The following is a 16,646-nucleotide window of genomic DNA, read 5'->3' as shown; positions in this document are numbered from 1 at the left end:
TACGTAGGGACAGAGCTTACAAGAGCAAACAAGTTATGGGAAACCTGTATAAAACCCTGGTTTGTCCTCAGTTGGAGTATTGCACTCTGATCTGGACAGCAGTGTTTAGAAAGGCTGTGAAGGCATTAGAGAGGGTGCAATAAATCTCTGGGCACGGGTCCAGGGATGGGGAAGTTCAGTTACATCGGTAGATTGGAGAATTTGGGTCTTTGGTGAAGAGAAGGTTGAGAGGAGATTTGATCGAGGTGTTCAGGATTGTGGAGGGAATTGGAAGGAGCTGATAGGGAGAAGCTGTCATGTCCCAATCTTCCTCTGTCAGGAAGTGTTCCCCAAACTGAATGAACAGGACATCGTTCCCGGATACACTTCTCCAGCAATGCTAAATATTCCCAGTATTTGTTTCAATGTGAAATATTTAAGATAATTATACAAACACAATATATTGTTTCGAGTAAAGAAGAAACATTAAAAGTGAAAATTCATGTTGATGTCCCTCTGCGGGGCTTTTAGTCTTTCCAGTGTGGGCCAGTGGTCTGATTAATCCGATGGTGCTTTTCCCAGTCGCCTGTGTAACGTGGCTCGAATCCCAGCCTTCAGTTTTTGAACTGCACAGCGGAGCGTTTAAGGAAGTGTTGGGGCTGAATGGCCTCATCTGTGCTTTAATCCTCCTGCTGTCTGGTGAGCTGATCTGACATCCACCCCAGAGTGGAGTCGCTGCACAGATCGCCTTAAAAATGGTCTCTAAGCTGAGGGAGTGACTGTGAATCTCGTCACCACTTCCATCCTGACTAATTTCCTCCACTTCAAACCGTCCATCAATGTCAGAAGGAGTCAGAACCAGAGTAGGAGACTCCACCAATGATTCAGTCCCATCTTCCACCATTTGAACATCCTGCCTTGCCTCACACCTTCTCTGTTCTCCAGCAGCGGGGATGTTCCACGGTCTTGGTTACTCGGAATGCCCTGTTCCAGGATTTCCTCGCTCTAAAGCTGATGACTGTTGATGTCTGTCAGCAAGTTGTTGGGAATTGGCTCCTCTTCATCTCCAACCTCAGACCAATCAGGAACTTCCATCTTCCAAGCTTCTAGGGGCTGGTTGAGCTGAAACAACAAGAATTGAGGATTTTGCAGTGTTGTTACATTCCAGCAGATTTCATTAAACACCAACTTTTTCACTTCATTAACAACTGGAGGAATAGCAATGGAATGTATTGGCCCATTTATCCTCACATAGGAGTTGGGACATCATGTTGAAGTCATGTTAAGGCCCCACTAGGAATACTGTGTGCAGTTCTGGTCACGCTATTATACAGACAATATTATTAAACTAGAAAGAGTTCAGGAAAGATTTACTCGGATACTACTGGGACTTGATGGTTTAAGTTATAAGGAGAAACTGAATCGACTGGGATTTTTTCCCTGGAGTGTAGGAGGCTTAGGGTTAATCTTATAGAGGTCTATAAAAGAATGAGGGCCATTGATGAGATAGATAGTCAACATCTTTTCCCAAAGGTCAGGGAGTCTTAAAGTGGAGGGTGTAGGTTTAAGGTGAGAGGAGAGAAACACAAAAGGGTCCAGAGGAGGTGAGTGTTTGGAACGAGCTGTCTGAGGTAGCAGTAGAGGCGGTTACAATATTGTCTTTTCAAAAGCATTTAGATAGTTACATTGGGTAAGACTGGTATAAGGGGTATTGGGAAAAACTGAGTTCTGGTCGCCTTACTACCGGAAGGACGTGGAGACTGTGGAGAGAGTGCAGAAGAGGTTTTCCAGGATGTTGCCTGGTATGGAAGGACTGAGTTATGAGGAAAGATTGAACAAACTGGGGCTGTTTTCCCTGGAAAGACGGCGAATGAGCGGGGGACTGAGACGTATATAAGATTATGAAGGATATAGACTGAGTAAACAGTGGTAAGCTATTTCCTATGGTAGAGACACAGAGTACGAGGGGCCATGGGCTTAAGGTGAGGGGGGAGAGGTATAACACAGATACTAGAGGGAGGTCTTTCACACAGAGGGTAGTGGGGGTATGGAATGCTCTGCCAAGTAAGGTGGTGGAGGCAGGCACGCTGGAGTTGTTTAAGAATAACTTAGACAGGGACATGAGTGGGTTGGAGATGGGTGGATATAGGAGATTGTTTTAAATAAGGTTCATTAGCATTGGGGCATCCCTGGTAATGTAAATGGGTACGGTATGATAATAATGTCTTTTCTCTTTTCATTCACAGGTTTAAGTCGGTCCACTTCGTGTCCAACGAGGGGCATACATGCGACGGGTCGTACTTGGGCTGCTCTTGGTTGTTCGAGATTGGCCTAGTGCTTCATGTTGTTAGTGTGTGCCTAAACTGGACAAGATACTGGGCAAGACGACAGCTCAGTGACTATCACTGATTGCTGTGCAGTCACATGGATTTGGGCCGGTGTCTGTGGGAGTTTGCGCATTCTCCCCGTGCTTGCGTGGGTTTTCTCCGGGTGCTCCGGTTTCCTCCCACACCCCAAAGATGTGCTGTTAGGCTGATTGGAGGTAATAAATTGTCCCTACATTAGTTTCCCTCAATGTGGATGTAAAACATTAGACAGGGGTCATGGGTGCAGGGGGGAACTGGTAGTGTTAAAATGGCGACACGGATTCATTGGGCCGAAGGGCCTGTTTCCCGGGATGTTTTTGTTCTTTGCTCTTTGAGAATATGGAATTGAGATAGAGGATCAGCCATGATCACACTGAATGATGGAACAAGCACGATGGGCTGAGTGGCCTCCTCCTCTTCCGAGTTTCTATGTTTTCAGGTTCTGATGAAAGGTCACAGACCTGAAACACTAACTCTGTGCAGCATCTGTTTGCAGAGAGAAACAATCTGCTGAGCTTTCTTTTCTGTTTCATTTCTGATTTCCAGTGTCTGAACTCAACCCAGCCAGAGTCAGCACCTTCAGGAGAGAGAGAGGAACCAGTGAGTGTGGAACTGAACCCAGCCAGAGTCAGCACCTTCAGGAGAGAGAGAGAGAGGAACCAGTGAGTGTGGAACTGAACCCAGCCAGAGTCAGCACCTTCAGGAGAGAGAGAGAGGAACCAGTGAGTGTGGAACTGAACCCAGCCAGAGTCAGCACCTTCAGGAGAGAGAGAGAGGAACCAGTGAGTGTGGAACTGAACCCAGCCAGAGTCAGCACCTTCAGGAGAGAGAGAGGAACCAGTGAGTGTGGAACTGAACCCAGCCAGAGTCAGCACCTTCAGGAGAGAGAGAGAGAGGAACCAGTGAGTGTGGAACTGAACCCAGCCAGAGTCAGCACCTTCAGGAGAGAGAGAGAGAGGAACCAGTGAGTGTGGAACTGAACCCAGCCAGAGTCAGCACCTTCAGGAGAGAGAGAGAGGAACCAGTGAGTGTGGAACTGAACCCAGCCAGAGTCAGCACCTTCAGGAGAGAGAGGTAACTAATCTAAACCCTGTGTCTAAAAACAGAGGTAGACAGGAAAGAGGGAACCAATGAGCAGTGAGCTGAATGTCAGTCGTAGGGCAATTGCTGGAGTCCATTATCAAGTATTTGGAAAGCAGTGTTATAATCAGATAAAGTCAGCATGGATTTACAAAAGGGAAATCATGCTTGAGAAAACTATTGGAATTCTTTGAGGATATAACTACTAGAGTTGACCAGGGAGAACCTGTGGATTTTTTTTTAGACTTTCAGAAGGCTTTTGACAAGATCTCACATAATGTTTTAAAGGTTAAAGTTTGATTATTAGTGTCACAAGTAGGTTTACATTAACACTGCAATGAAGTTATTGTGAAAATCCCCCAGTAGCCACACTCTGCCGCGTGTCCGGGTAGACTGAGGGAGAATTTCGTACGGCCAGTGCACCGAAGCAGCACATCTTTTCAGATTGTGGGAGGAAATCGGAGAGAAAACCCACGCAGACACGGGGGAAATGTACAGACTCCACACAGACAGTGACCCAAGCCGGGAATCAAACCGAGGTCCCTGGTGCTGTGACACAGCAGTGATAACCAGTGTGCTGCCCTTCTACTGTGTAAAGTTAAAGTACATGGGATTGTGTGTAGCATCTTGAGATGGATAGAAAGCTGGTTAGCAGACAGGAAAGAAAGAGATGACATAAATGGGTCTTTTCCCAATTGGAAGGCAGTGATTAGTGGGGTACCACAGGGATCTGTGCTAGGACCCCAACTTTTCATATTATATATTAATGGTTTGGACACGGGAACTAAATGTTTAATCTCCAAATATGTAGACGATACAATACTGGGTGGGAGGGTGAGCTGTGAGGGGGATGCAGAGATCCTTCAGTCTGATTTGGACAGGCTGAGTGTGTGGGATCTGCATGGCAGATGCAGTGTAATGTGGATAAATATGCAGTGATCACTTCATTATCCACTTCAGTAGCAAAAATAGGAAGGCAGATTATTATTTGAATGGGTGTAAATTCAGAGAGTTGGATACTCAGCAAGATCTAGATGTTCTTGTGCATCAGTCAGTAAAATCATGTTGAAGCTGTATAAGACTTTGGTTAGGCTGCATTTGGAGCATTGTGTGTAGTATTGGTGTCCTTATCTGAGGAAGGATGTCCTTGCTGCAGGGGGAGTGCAGTGAAGGTTCACCAGGTTAATTCCTGGGATGGCCAGTGTGTCGTATGAGGAAAGATGAAGTCAGTTAGGATTATGTTCACTGGAGTTTAGAAGATTGAGAGGGGGCTCATAGGAAGTTATAAAATTCTAACAGGACTGGAAAGGGTAGATTCAGGAAGAATGTTACTGATATCCTTTGTGTAAGGATAAGGGATGAATGTTTAGGACTGAGGTGAGGAGAAATTTCTTCACCAGAGAGGGGTGAATCTGTGGAAATTGCGAATGCAGAAAGAAGTTGAGGCCAAAATGTGTGATGTCATTGATTAGGGGAGGCAGTGGTGTCATGGGCTCGTAACCCAGAGACTCTGGAAATGCTCTCGGAACCTGGGTTCAAAACCCAACAGGGCAGATGATGAAATGTGAATTCAATATGAATCTGCAATGAAAAATCTATTTGTTGCTTGTGATAAAACCCTATCTGGTTTACTAATGCCCTTTAGGGAAGGAAATCTGCTGGGCAGGAGTGTGTTTGAATTGTCAAGTCTAGAGATAACAAAAGTGTGGATGAGGGTTTCAGGTACGGGTGAGTTGAGGTATTACAAACAATGTGTGATGTTACACAGCTGGAAATCGGTGATCTTGGTGAAGGAACAGATATGTGGTCAGAAACTCATTTCTGAGTCTGATGAGGTGCCAAGAATGAGGGTTTGTTTCAACCTTGGACAGTAACCAGTGGGAGAGATGGAGTCAGTGACTGGGAACAGAATTTGTGGTGGGAACATTGGTCTTCTAAATATTTAATTGGGGGAATTCTCTGCTGAACCAGTGTTAGAAGTTGGAGAAGGAGTTTAATAATTTAATAACAGGGGATTGGTTGTGAGAGGTGGGGTTGAGCTGGGTGTTATCAGCATACATGTGAAAACTAACACTGTGCTTTCAGATAATGTCACTGAGGGGTAAGGTGTAGATGAAAAATAGGAGGGAGCCAAAGAATGATCCCAGGGCGATTTGGGTGGTAACAGATCAGGAGTGGGAAGAGAAACCATTGCAGGTGATATTCTGTATATGATCAGAAAGATAAGAATGGAACCAGGTGAGTGCAGTCTTACCCAGCTGAATGTCCACGCCTTTGACATGGTTGACTGCACCATCCTGCTCCAATACCTTCCCACTGTCAGGTCAGTGTACACAGCAGATGAAGATGTTAATGTACCTGACATCCGGGGAAAACTGATGATGAATAAAGGGCTGGGCCTCAGTAAATGAGTGTGGAGAAGGCTGGAATTCTCAATCATCTTCATCTCGAGCAGCAGCTCCTCCATCTCAATGTGTGTGGTGAGATCAGGCCATTCTGCTCAGTCAGGAACACCCAGACTGACTGTAAGAGAGAGAGAGGCTGTAATTAGAACCAAACAATAAGGGAGATCCACTTAGAGTTACCAAGGCCCACCCACAAAAGACAGGAAGATCACAGCATCTAACCACAGCCCCTGCAAAGTGAGGTGCTGTAAAACCCGGCGTGACACTGAGCCCCACCCAAAGCACAGGAAGATCCCAGTTTCTGGGCTGATTTGGTCTGATTCCACCAGGTTTGCAGCAGGAAGACTGGGGAACTGCAGCAATACATGTTTACACAGGAAGCTGCCATTGGAAAGACTAAGCTGCGGATTTATAGAATCCACAGGGCAGAAGGCGATCATTCGGCCCATCGAGTCTGCACCAACCACAATCCCACCCAAGTCCTATCTCCATAATCCCATGCATTTACCCTGGCTGGTGCCCCTGGAAACGACAAGGGGCAATTTAGCCCGGCCAATCCACCCAACCCGCACATCTTTGGGCTGTGGGAGGATCCCGGAGGAAACCCACGGGGAGACCGTGCAAACTCCCCACAGTCAGTGACCCAAACCGGGAATCGAACCCGGCTCCCTGGCGCTGTGAGGCAGCGGTGAGAACCACTGTGCCACCGGGCCGCCCCATTTCCAGCCGGGCGGGACGGGATTCCCGCTCCCAAAACCCTTCCCCCATCCGGAGCCCCGCCGCGGGCTCAGGATCCGGGCCCGGGGACTGAAGCCACTGGCGGGACATTCGCTGCCGCTCCGCGCGGTGTCTGATTGGCCCAGGGGAAATCCCCGCCCACGGCCTGTGACCGGCAGCTGGGAAACCAATCGGGAATCGCCGCATCACCGTTATCCAATGGCCACTCTGCTCAGGTTGAGTGACAGCTACTCGATCCAATCCGAGAGCACCATAGTCTGAAGGGCGAGACCACTGAAAATGATGCTGCCAATTGTAACCAATCGCAGTCCGCGTTGCTACACACGCCCTCTATGTGATTGACATCTTCTTTAGCCATTCGAAACGTACTGACCATTCGGAATGCGCCGCGACTGCGCGACTGGCGCAGCGTCACTCGCAGCCCAGCGTCATTGCGTCATTCAATTCGATCCGGAGCTGAAACCAATGAGAAATCAAAGCGCTGGTGACGTACAGAATCCTTAAAGTGGAACCGCACAGAAAATTATAGTTGTACAATTATAATTCGTTGATGGCAGTTAAAGCGGAGAAAGGACTGCCGAAAGTCACAGAATGCAAAATGTGAAACCCGCGGGATGGGAATTAGGAATTAAATTAAGCGGACAGGCGACAAAAATGACCGAGGGGAAAGTAAGCTGGAATCAAGGGAGTTCAGAGAGGGAATTCCAGAGCTGAGACCCAGAGAGCTGAATGAACTATAATCGCTGCTGGAGTGAACCAAGTCAGAGATGCTCACGAAGGCAGAATCAGAGGAGCTCAGATATCTCAGAGAATTGTTAGGCTGGAGATGACGAAAGGCAGGAAGAGCTGAGGACATGGAGGGATTTGGAAACATGGATAAGAATATTAAAATTGAGGCATTGCTTAACCACGAGTCAGTGTTTGTCACTGAGCACAGGGTTGATGCATTAAGGGTATTTGGAGTGAACTCTGATTTAATGACGATAAATCAATTAGCAGCTTCCGGGACACAGCAGCACAATAAATCGGATCAGAAGTGAACGACATGGCCCCTCAAGCCTGCTGCTCCATTCAATGGGATCATGCTTTCGATTCCCAAACCACAGAATCGTTACAATGCAGTAACAGTCCATTCGGCCCATCAGGTTTGCACTACATTATTGAAGCTGCACGCTATCTAATCCCACTCTCCCGCCTCATCACCTCAGAGACCCGGGTTTGGTCCTGGCCTTTTGCTGACTGCAGATTTTGCACATTCTCCCCCAGAGATTCCTCTAGTTGCTTTGGTTTGTTTCCATGGTTCAAAGATGTGAAGGTTAGATGGATTGGCCATGTTAAATGTTCCTTCAGTTTCCAAAGATTTCTACAATAGGCACTGAATCGGTTCAATACTGGTTCAATTCACTGAATCGGTGGCGACTAGAATAACAATGCAGATTATCAATTTGAATTATTCAAAATCATAGAATGGAGCATCCATTGTGAATGAAAGGAAACTTTAAACTGTGCAGCTGTGCTGTGCTTCAGGAGCTGGTTTTACAGAAATCTCCATTATTCAAAAATGTTGCCTCACCTGCTGAGCATTTCCAGCATTTTCTGTTTGTGTTTCAGGTTTGCAGCTTCCAGCTTTGTGTTGTGTTCTGTGCAAATGTTTTACAGGGAACAGGTTCTGATCAGCCCTGTGACAGATGGAGTAGAATGTGTCTCCCGGCTTATCAAACCTTTGAGATTTGACTCCAAGCTACACAGGAGAATGAGGAAGAGAGGGAGGGTCATTCTGTGATGGACACATTTCCTGTATAAAGGTGTGTATTTCCAAGCTCTCTCAACAGAAATAAGATGTTCCAACACAAGTTGCAATCAATGAAGTTCTTCTTAACAGTTCTTGATGTTTAAACTATGAGATTGTTGAACTTACCAATAGTTTCCACATTGTCAAAAATCCATATATGGACAAGTAATTTCTTTGCGCATGGCTCTGTGGCGCAATGGAAAGCGCGTTGGACTTCTAAATACTGGAAAATTAGCCATTCAAAGGTTGTGGGTTCGAGTCCTACCAGAGTCGGATTTTTGATCAGATTCGAAGCAGTTTGCTGGTTCATTGATGTGATTCAGCTTCGGCACCGACATTTCCTGCTCTGCCATCTCTCCATGCTGTTTCTGTTAACCCGGCTCCCAGAGAAACCACTGACTCGAGAATAAATCGCAAACCCCGGGGGCTTTCTTAAAGTTTGATAGAACATTCACTGTTTGTGTTAGAAATAGTAACATCTTTCTCAATTCGATATTTCACTTCTTTTGGAAGATAAAAAAGGTTAAAGAACATGCAACAGCAATTTATAAATCAATAAATAAATATCAGTGCCCTGCAATGTAGGGGTGTTATTCTGACGTGTCTGCTGCGCTTGTCCTTCCAGGCTGTCGTAGTCATGGGTTTGGAAGCTGCTGGAAAAGGAGCCTTGCTGAGTTGCTGCATCGTGTAGATGGTGCACACTGCTGTCATTGTGTGTCGGGAGGGGAGGGAGTGAATTTTTATGTGTGGGACGCGAATGAAGTGGGATGCTTTGTCCTGGATGGTGCTAACCTTCTATCGCTCTGTGTGTGTCCTGATCATCTCTGTCTGCTTTTCTGTGTGTCTTTCTCTGCCTGTTACATTCGAGCTGATGTTAAGTGTGACTGTCCAGCCAGGGTGCGCTTCCCAACACGTGGGTTTGGTTTGAAATAAAAATACAATGAATAGTTTCTTCTCTCCCGCGCAACAGGGATAGGCAGGAAGTGGTAACGTTCGGGGCAGAGTGACGCAGCAGAAGCTGGACCCATAACCCAGACGTCGATGGATCAAAACCATCATCTGTTATCACAGAAATCCTATAGTACAGAAAGAGGCCATTCGGTCCATCGAGTCTGCACCGACCACAATCCCACCCAGGCCCTACCCCCATATCCCTATATATTTTACCCACTAATCCCTCTAACGTACTCATCTCAGGACAATTTTTAGCACAGCCAATCAACCGAACCCGCGCATCTTTGAACTGTGGGAGGAAACTTACGCAGACATGAGGAGAATGTGCAAACTCCACACAGACAGTGACCCAAGCCGGGAATCGAGCCCAGGTCCCTGGAGCTGTGAAGCAGCAGTAATAACCACTGCGCTACCCCAAAATTAACAGTTACAATTTTTGTTTCGTGGTTCCCCCACTAAACAAGTTACAACCTCTAAACAGTGCACATCAGACTCGCGGTGAGTAGGGCTCGAACCTGCGCGGGGAAACCCCATTGGATTTCAAGTCCAACGCCTTAACCACTCGGCCATCGCAGCTGCTTGGTGTGGTCTCATTAACATCAAATAGTAACATTCGGCTGCTGCCCAAAGGCAACTCTGAGTTTTCTCGACAGTAAATTTGTTTCATCATCTTGATTTTCATTAACGGGGAACACAGCACATTTATCCCCAGGTTCACAGTAAGTAATCTCACCAAAACAGGTTAAAGCCCAGCAGGTTTATTTGGCAGCATGAACTTTCGGAGAGTTCCCCTTTTATCAAATAAGTGTTTAGCTCAGTTGGCTGGGCAGTTTATTCAGCCAGAAGCTTGGGATTAATTCCTGTATCGTCTGAGATTGTTTTTAGCCTTGCTCCTCTCCTGAGGTGTGAATTATCCTGTTAAATCACCACCAGTCAGCTCTCTCTCCTTTGATGACCCACAAAAACATCTGAGAGTGTGGACCTTGCTTTAACTTTGCAAGAAATGAACACCTCACAATTCTGACACATTGTTTCAGATATAAAACTGTGCCAAAATAATCTGAGCATGCGAACCGGAAGCATCCCTAAAATATCATTTCTACCATCGTTTTGAAATTTGTCATTTCGGGGACAATTAACTTTAGTCAGATACAAAATCCGACCCAGAAAAGTTTCACGAGCCTGACGTGATTTGAACACGCAACCTTCTGATCTGGAGTCAGACGCGCTACCGTTGCGCCACAGGCTCACACTGCTTCCTGCTTTTTACATCCGGGTTACGTTCGGCCAATTCAAAACCAGACAGGGCCCAGGGAATGGAACTGTCTCCCTCTTTACTTTCTGTGGTTAGACATGGAATGGAAGAGTAACAGCGAACCGAGATTAAGGAGTAAACAGCAACACAACATTATCCTGCGGGAGAAACATGTTGTTTGTTACGGGTGTTAAAACACAAGAGCTGGTTTGGTGAGAAGTCAAAAGAGAAAACGCTGGAAAATCTCAGCGGGTCTGGCAGCATCCGCAAGGAGAGAAAAGAGCTGACATTTCGAGTCCAGATGACCCTTTGTCGAAGGTTGGTGCCGAATTCTTCCATGACGAGGTGGCCGAGTGGTTAAGGCGATGGACTGCTAATCCATTTGTGCTCTGCACGCGTGGGTTCGAATCCCATCCTCGTACGTGATGCATTTACTCTGACCGTTAAACTGATGGCGTGTTTTAAGGTTCGCAGAACCGAGATGAAGTTTGGACACACAGGCTTGAGGGGTGAATTCTCCAGAACAATTCCACATTCCCAGAATTCTCATCGTCGGAGAAACTCGAATCAAGTCAGGTTACCAGCTTTGGACAGGAGTTCACCACCCGGCAAAAATGTGGTGTCGGAATCTCCAAAGCAGACGCCAGTGGCAAGATTTTATCTTTCCAGAATCGGCAGGTCAGCCATGAAAATTAGTGCTGTATTAGCGGGATTGGCCATGCTAAATAGCCCCTTAGCGTCAGGGGGATTAGCATGGTAAACATGTGGGGTCACGGGGATACAGCCTGGATGGGATTGTGGTCGGTGCAGGCTTGATGGGCCGAATGCACTCCTTTTACACTGAGGGCCCTCTCTGAAGTTCCAGGCGGCAGTTTTATTTCTCTGAGAAGATTGACACACCAGTTCCTAATTTCTTCACATTTTATCCCAAAAGCGGACTCAGATGAGATTCGGACCCACAACCTTTGACCATCTCACAAGACAATGACTTGCTGTCTAACATGCCAGTACCAACTGCCACAAAAGGTCCACAGCAGACACCATTTCCCTCGCCCTGCACTGAATCCTGGAACACCTAGATAACAAGGACACCTGAGTCAGACTCCTATTTATTGACTAGAGCTCAGCCTTCAACACTATTATTCCCACAAAACTCCTCTCCAAACTCTGTGGCCTGGGCCTCGGCACCTCCCTCTGTGACTGGATCCTGAACATCTGAATTCACAGGCTTACCTTGAATGGATTATCTCGCATTAAGTTGATCTTTCTCTACGCCCTAGTTATGTCTGTTACACCATATTCTTAACAGTTCTTGATGTTTAAACTATGAGATTGTTCAACTTACGAATAGTTTCTACATTGTCAAAAATCCATATATGGACAAGGAAAGTAAACTCCCAGCACGTGGCTCTGTGGCGCAACGGAAAGCGCGTTGGACTTCTTAATAATTAAAATGGCCATTCGAAGGTTGTGGGTTCGAATCCCACCAGAGTCGGATTTTGGATCAGATTCGTACTAAACAGTTTGCTGCCTCATTGATGTGATTCACCTTCGGCTCTGACATTTCCTGCTCTGCCATCTCTCCATGCTGTTTCTGTTAACTCGGCTCCCAGGGAAACCACTGACTCGAGAATAAATCACAAACCCCGGTTTAATACAACATTGACTGTTTGGGTTAGAAATAGTAACATCATTTTCAATTCGAGATTTCACTCCTTTTGGTCGATAAAAAAAGGTTAAAGAACACAAACACAACAACAGCAATTTATAAATCAATAAATAAATATCAGTGCCCTGCAATGTAGGGGTGTTATTCTGATGTGTCTGCTGCGCTTGTCCTTCCAGGCTGTCGTAGTCATGGGTTTGGAAGGTGCTGGAAAAGTAGCCTTGCTGAGTTGCTGCATCGTGTAGATGGTGCACACTGCTGTCATTGTGTGGAGGGAGTGATTTTTTATGCGTGGGACGCGAATGAAGTGGGATGCTTTGTCCTGGATGGTGCTAACCTTCTGCAGTTCTGTTCAGTCTATATTGATCCGGGCAAATTAACGCAGGAAGCCAAGTGATCTGGTTTACTCCCACTGTCCAAAGATGAGCAAGTTGGTGTGGTTTGGCCATGCTGGATTGCCCCTTGGTTCCCCAAGGTGTTTGTATAGGGAGATTACCGGGGTGGATGTGTGGCACCGCGGGGATAGGTCCAGTGTGCGATTCTCTGTTGGAGAGTCGGTACAAACTCGATGGGCAGAATGGTTTCCTTCAGCACTGTTGGGATTGTGTGACTCTAAGGCCATTCGACTGTGTTAGAAATTCCCTGAGGAAAAAAAATGGAAAGCTGTATTTATGAATTTACAGCATTAGATTTATTGCAGATTTTTTTTCCCTGCAAATGGTGAAAATACCCGGATCGTGTAAATAGTAGAGATATTTGTGGGGAGTCTCGAAATGTATTTTATCTCTGCAGATCATCCACTGTAAAGGGAAAGCCAATACTGATTAGCAAGGATGGGATATTGTGACTTGTACAATTGCACTGATCACTTGAAAGGCCTCAAAGTTCTCGCTGGGATTTGGAACCGGAATCTCCTGTTTACTGGGTTTGTGCATTGCTCTGTTTGCTCAAGTCAACACAGACCCAATTCCCGCTCTACCTGTTCCTTGCCCGAAGGTGCTAAGATTGAGAGATCTGAGCAATGTGAACTCTGCAATTGAAGGGTTACATCCTGGCGACAGGGATATTTCTCACAGCTGCTTTCGGAGCTGCTGAATATTTCCAGCATTTCCTCTTTCTGATTTTGTGCTTTCATTGCAGGAGTTCATTTACCGACAACCCAAAACTTGTCTCTCGGACGCAGCACCAGACAGAGCTTTTCTGTGATCTTCACACAGACAAGTTCACTTTTCACTTCCCTGCTTTAAAACCGTCTGTTTTCACACTGAGCACCCTGCGGCATCGCCTTCAAACCTCACCCCACCCTTCACCCCCACACCAGAGTCTCAGTGGTACAAGTGTATCTGAGGAATTCACAAAGACAAGGGATCACAGTGTTTATGAGGGAACATAAAGGACTAATTCATAATCAGTCAAACAGATTGATCATGTGAGAGTCTCTCTCTCTCTCTCTCACACACACACACACCACCACCACCACCACCAAGGCAGATGGCGAAATTTGACATCAATAAAGACATTTGGAATTAAAAGTCCAATTCCCTCGCCCGTTAACTGAAATCCACTATTTCTTCCAAACAGCTGTCTCAGAATTACTTTCCTTGTAACTTTGTTCATTTAATTCTCACTTATCTCATTTTTTTTCGGTCAGAACTGTTTCACAATGTATGTTTGAACTGGATGAATTGTTAATGTTCCAAACGAGGAGAAAATGCTTTGCATCAATCGGCTAATTGAAATTCTGTGGCAGGAATTCTAATCTCCTCAGGAAGAGGTTTAATGCTGAGCTGAATGGACTGTTTTTGTTTGCAGGGATGAAAGGTGATGTCACTGGGCTGGTAATCCAGAGGCCCGCGCTAATCTTTGGGGACACGGAGTAAATCCCACCACGGCAGCTGGTGAAATTCAAATTCACTGATTTAACACATAGGCACATGGATAGAAAACAGAAACAGGAGGAGGCCATTCGGCCCAAACAATGCTGGAATTGAAAGCAAGCCTCAGAAATGGCGGCCTTCAAATTTCCGTCGATTCTTTTCCACAGAAAACATCTTCACAGAACAACAGAGAACATTTCACACAAAAGAAGTAAAAACTTCTGCTCGAGACGGATGATATTTACAAACCGGGAACACATTTACACAACAGGGAAGAATTTGTCAGAACCACAGTGAAGATCTGTCAACGGGAGAGTCACAGTTCCAAACAGAGAGAACAGTTACACAGCAGAGAGCACAGTTACACAACAGAACATACATTTCAAAACAGGGCCTATCTTTGTGGAACAGAAAATCCCTCTTCATACTTAATCAGTTTCTCCATCTCAGTATCTTGCTGATTTGCTCGAACATTTTCTGTCTCTCATTGTGAGTGTCTCCTAATAGTCTTTTACTGCTTTTCTGTGTGTTTTTTCTCTGTCTGTTACATTCGGGGTGATGTTAAGTGTTATTATACAGCCAGGGTGAGCTTCCCAGGGTTTTGTTTGTAACAAAAAGAGACAGTGAATAGATTCCTGGCTCGCGGGCAGCAGTAATAAGCAGGGAGGGATTGCCTTTGGGAGCAGAGTGGCGCAGCGGAAGTGTGCTGGGCCTATAACACAAAGGTCGGTGGATCGAAACCATCCTCTGCTATCACCTACTCACTCCATCAAATAGAAACAGTGATGGTATTAGTTTTCATTAATGAGCAGCCCAGAGCATTTGTCTCCATTTGCTGGACAGTTTATTCAGCCAACAGCGCGGGATCAATTCCCGGGTCAGTTGAGATTGATCATGAAGTCTCCGCATTCTCAGTTTTGCTCCTCTCCTGAGATGTGAATCCTCTGGTTCAATCACAGCCATGATGTGGGTATGCCGGCGTTGGACTGGTGTAAACACAGTCAGTCAGCTCTGCCCATTGATGGCTCCCAGAAATAACTTGGACTTTGAACCTTGTTCGAACTTTACCGACACTGAACAAATCATATCCCTCACACATTGTTCAAATAGAGAAGTTTATTAAAAATAACTAAGCATGCGAATCGGATCATCCCTAAAATTTCATTTGTATCCCTGATTTGGAATTTGTCATTTCAGGAACAATCGCAAACAACCAAAATCCAAAGAGCGACACAGAAAAGCTCCGTGGTTGGGACACACAGCCCTCTACTGGGAGGTCAGACTCTCTCCTGTTGCTCCACAGAGAGGTGAACTGTCTCTCTCTTTACTTTCTCTGGATTTACATCAAATGGAAAAGTAACAACGAATCAAGAGAAAGCAGAAAGGCAGCGTTATCCTGCGGGAGAAATGTGTTCTTTGTTACGGATGTTAAAACACAAGAGGTGGTTTGGGGAGCAGCGGCTGCATGACGAGGTGGCCGAGTGGTTAAGGCGATGGACTGCTAATCTATTGTTCTCTGCACGCGTGGGTTCGAATCCCATCCTCGTCGGTGGTGTATTTGTTCTGTCTCCTTATGGCCGGTGAACTGATGATTCGCCCAGTGTTTTGATGTTCACGGAACCAAGATGAAGTTTGGACACACAGGATTGAGGGGTGAATGTTCCAGAACAGTTCCACATTCTCATATTTCTAATCCCATGAGAAACTGGAGCTGACGATCGATTCAAATCAGGACCCCAGTTTTGGACAGGAGTTTGCCACCACGTAAACATGTGGTTTCAGAAGATCCAAAGCAGACTCCAGCTTCATTTGCGGCCCGAATGGCAGATTTTATCTTTCCAGATTCGGCAGCTCAGCCATGAAAATTAGTGCCGTATTAGCGGGATTGGCCATGCTAAATAGTCCCTCAGTGTCAGGGGTATTAGCACGGTAAATATGTGGGGTTATGAGGATACAGGCTGTGTGGGATTGTTGTCGGTGCAGGACCGACGGAAGTTCCGTAATTAAAACCAATGCAAATAACGATTACTTACTCAGAGCGGGCGATGGTGGTGTTGTGGTGAGTTTACCTGCCTTCTAAACTGTTGACTCCGGCTCGATTCCCGGCTATGGCATTGATAATTTATTTAGAACCTGATCGCGGCCTCTTGGACTTTAAACGGAGTGAACAAAAAACAGAGGCAGGCGCGCTGGAGTTGTTTCAGAGTAACTGAGACAGGCACATGAGTGGGTTGGAGATGGGAGGATATAGGAAATTGTTTTAAATAAGGTTCATTAGCATTGGGACGACCCTGGTAATGGAAAAGGATATGGGATGATAATAGTGTTTTTTCTCTTTTCATTCACAGGTTTAAGTCGGTCCGCCTTGTGTCCAACGAGGGGCATACACGCGATGGGTCGTACTGGGGCTGCTCTTGGTTGTTCGAGATTGGCCGAGTGCTTCATGTCATTAGTGTGTGCCTAAACTGGACCAGATACTGGGCAAGACGACAGCTCAGTGACTATCACTGATTGCTGTGCAGACACATGGATTT

At 46.0% G+C, this 16,646-nt stretch overlaps 6 non-coding genes across 6 annotated transcripts; 4 read left to right on the top strand and 2 right to left on the bottom strand.

Moving 5' to 3' along the window:
• The first annotated feature begins 8,542 nt into the window (after window positions 1–8,542).
• trnar-ucu (transfer RNA arginine (anticodon UCU)) lies at window positions 8,543–8,633 on the top strand. Its single transcript is given in 2 exon segments — window positions 8,543–8,579; window positions 8,598–8,633. It is a non-coding gene; the product is annotated as a tRNA-Arg (tRNA).
• A 1,175-nt stretch (window positions 8,634–9,808) lies between these two features.
• trnas-uga (transfer RNA serine (anticodon UGA)) lies at window positions 9,809–9,890 on the bottom strand. Its single transcript has one exon. It is a non-coding gene; the product is annotated as a tRNA-Ser (tRNA).
• Window positions 9,891–10,491: 601 nt separating this feature from the next.
• trnaw-cca (transfer RNA tryptophan (anticodon CCA)) lies at window positions 10,492–10,563 on the bottom strand. Its single transcript has one exon. It is a non-coding gene; the product is annotated as a tRNA-Trp (tRNA).
• Window positions 10,564–10,908: 345 nt separating this feature from the next.
• Window positions 10,909–10,992, top strand: trnas-gcu (transfer RNA serine (anticodon GCU)). The gene has a single exon. It is a non-coding gene; the product is annotated as a tRNA-Ser (tRNA).
• A 983-nt stretch (window positions 10,993–11,975) lies between these two features.
• Window positions 11,976–12,064, top strand: trnar-ucu (transfer RNA arginine (anticodon UCU)). The gene is given in 2 exon segments: window positions 11,976–12,012; window positions 12,029–12,064. It is a non-coding gene; the product is annotated as a tRNA-Arg (tRNA).
• A 3,515-nt stretch (window positions 12,065–15,579) lies between these two features.
• Window positions 15,580–15,661, top strand: trnas-gcu (transfer RNA serine (anticodon GCU)). Its single transcript has one exon. It is a non-coding gene; the product is annotated as a tRNA-Ser (tRNA).
• The last annotated feature ends 985 nt before the right edge of the window (window positions 15,662–16,646 follow it).

The sequence above is a fragment of the Carcharhinus amblyrhynchos genome, unplaced genomic scaffold (genome assembly GCF_965287045.1).
Source record: "Carcharhinus amblyrhynchos unplaced genomic scaffold, sCarAmb.v2.hapA scaffold_42, whole genome shotgun sequence".
Taxonomy (NCBI): Eukaryota; Metazoa; Chordata; class Chondrichthyes; order Carcharhiniformes; family Carcharhinidae; genus Carcharhinus; species Carcharhinus amblyrhynchos.
This window is presented reverse-complemented; position numbering and strand designations above follow the sequence as displayed.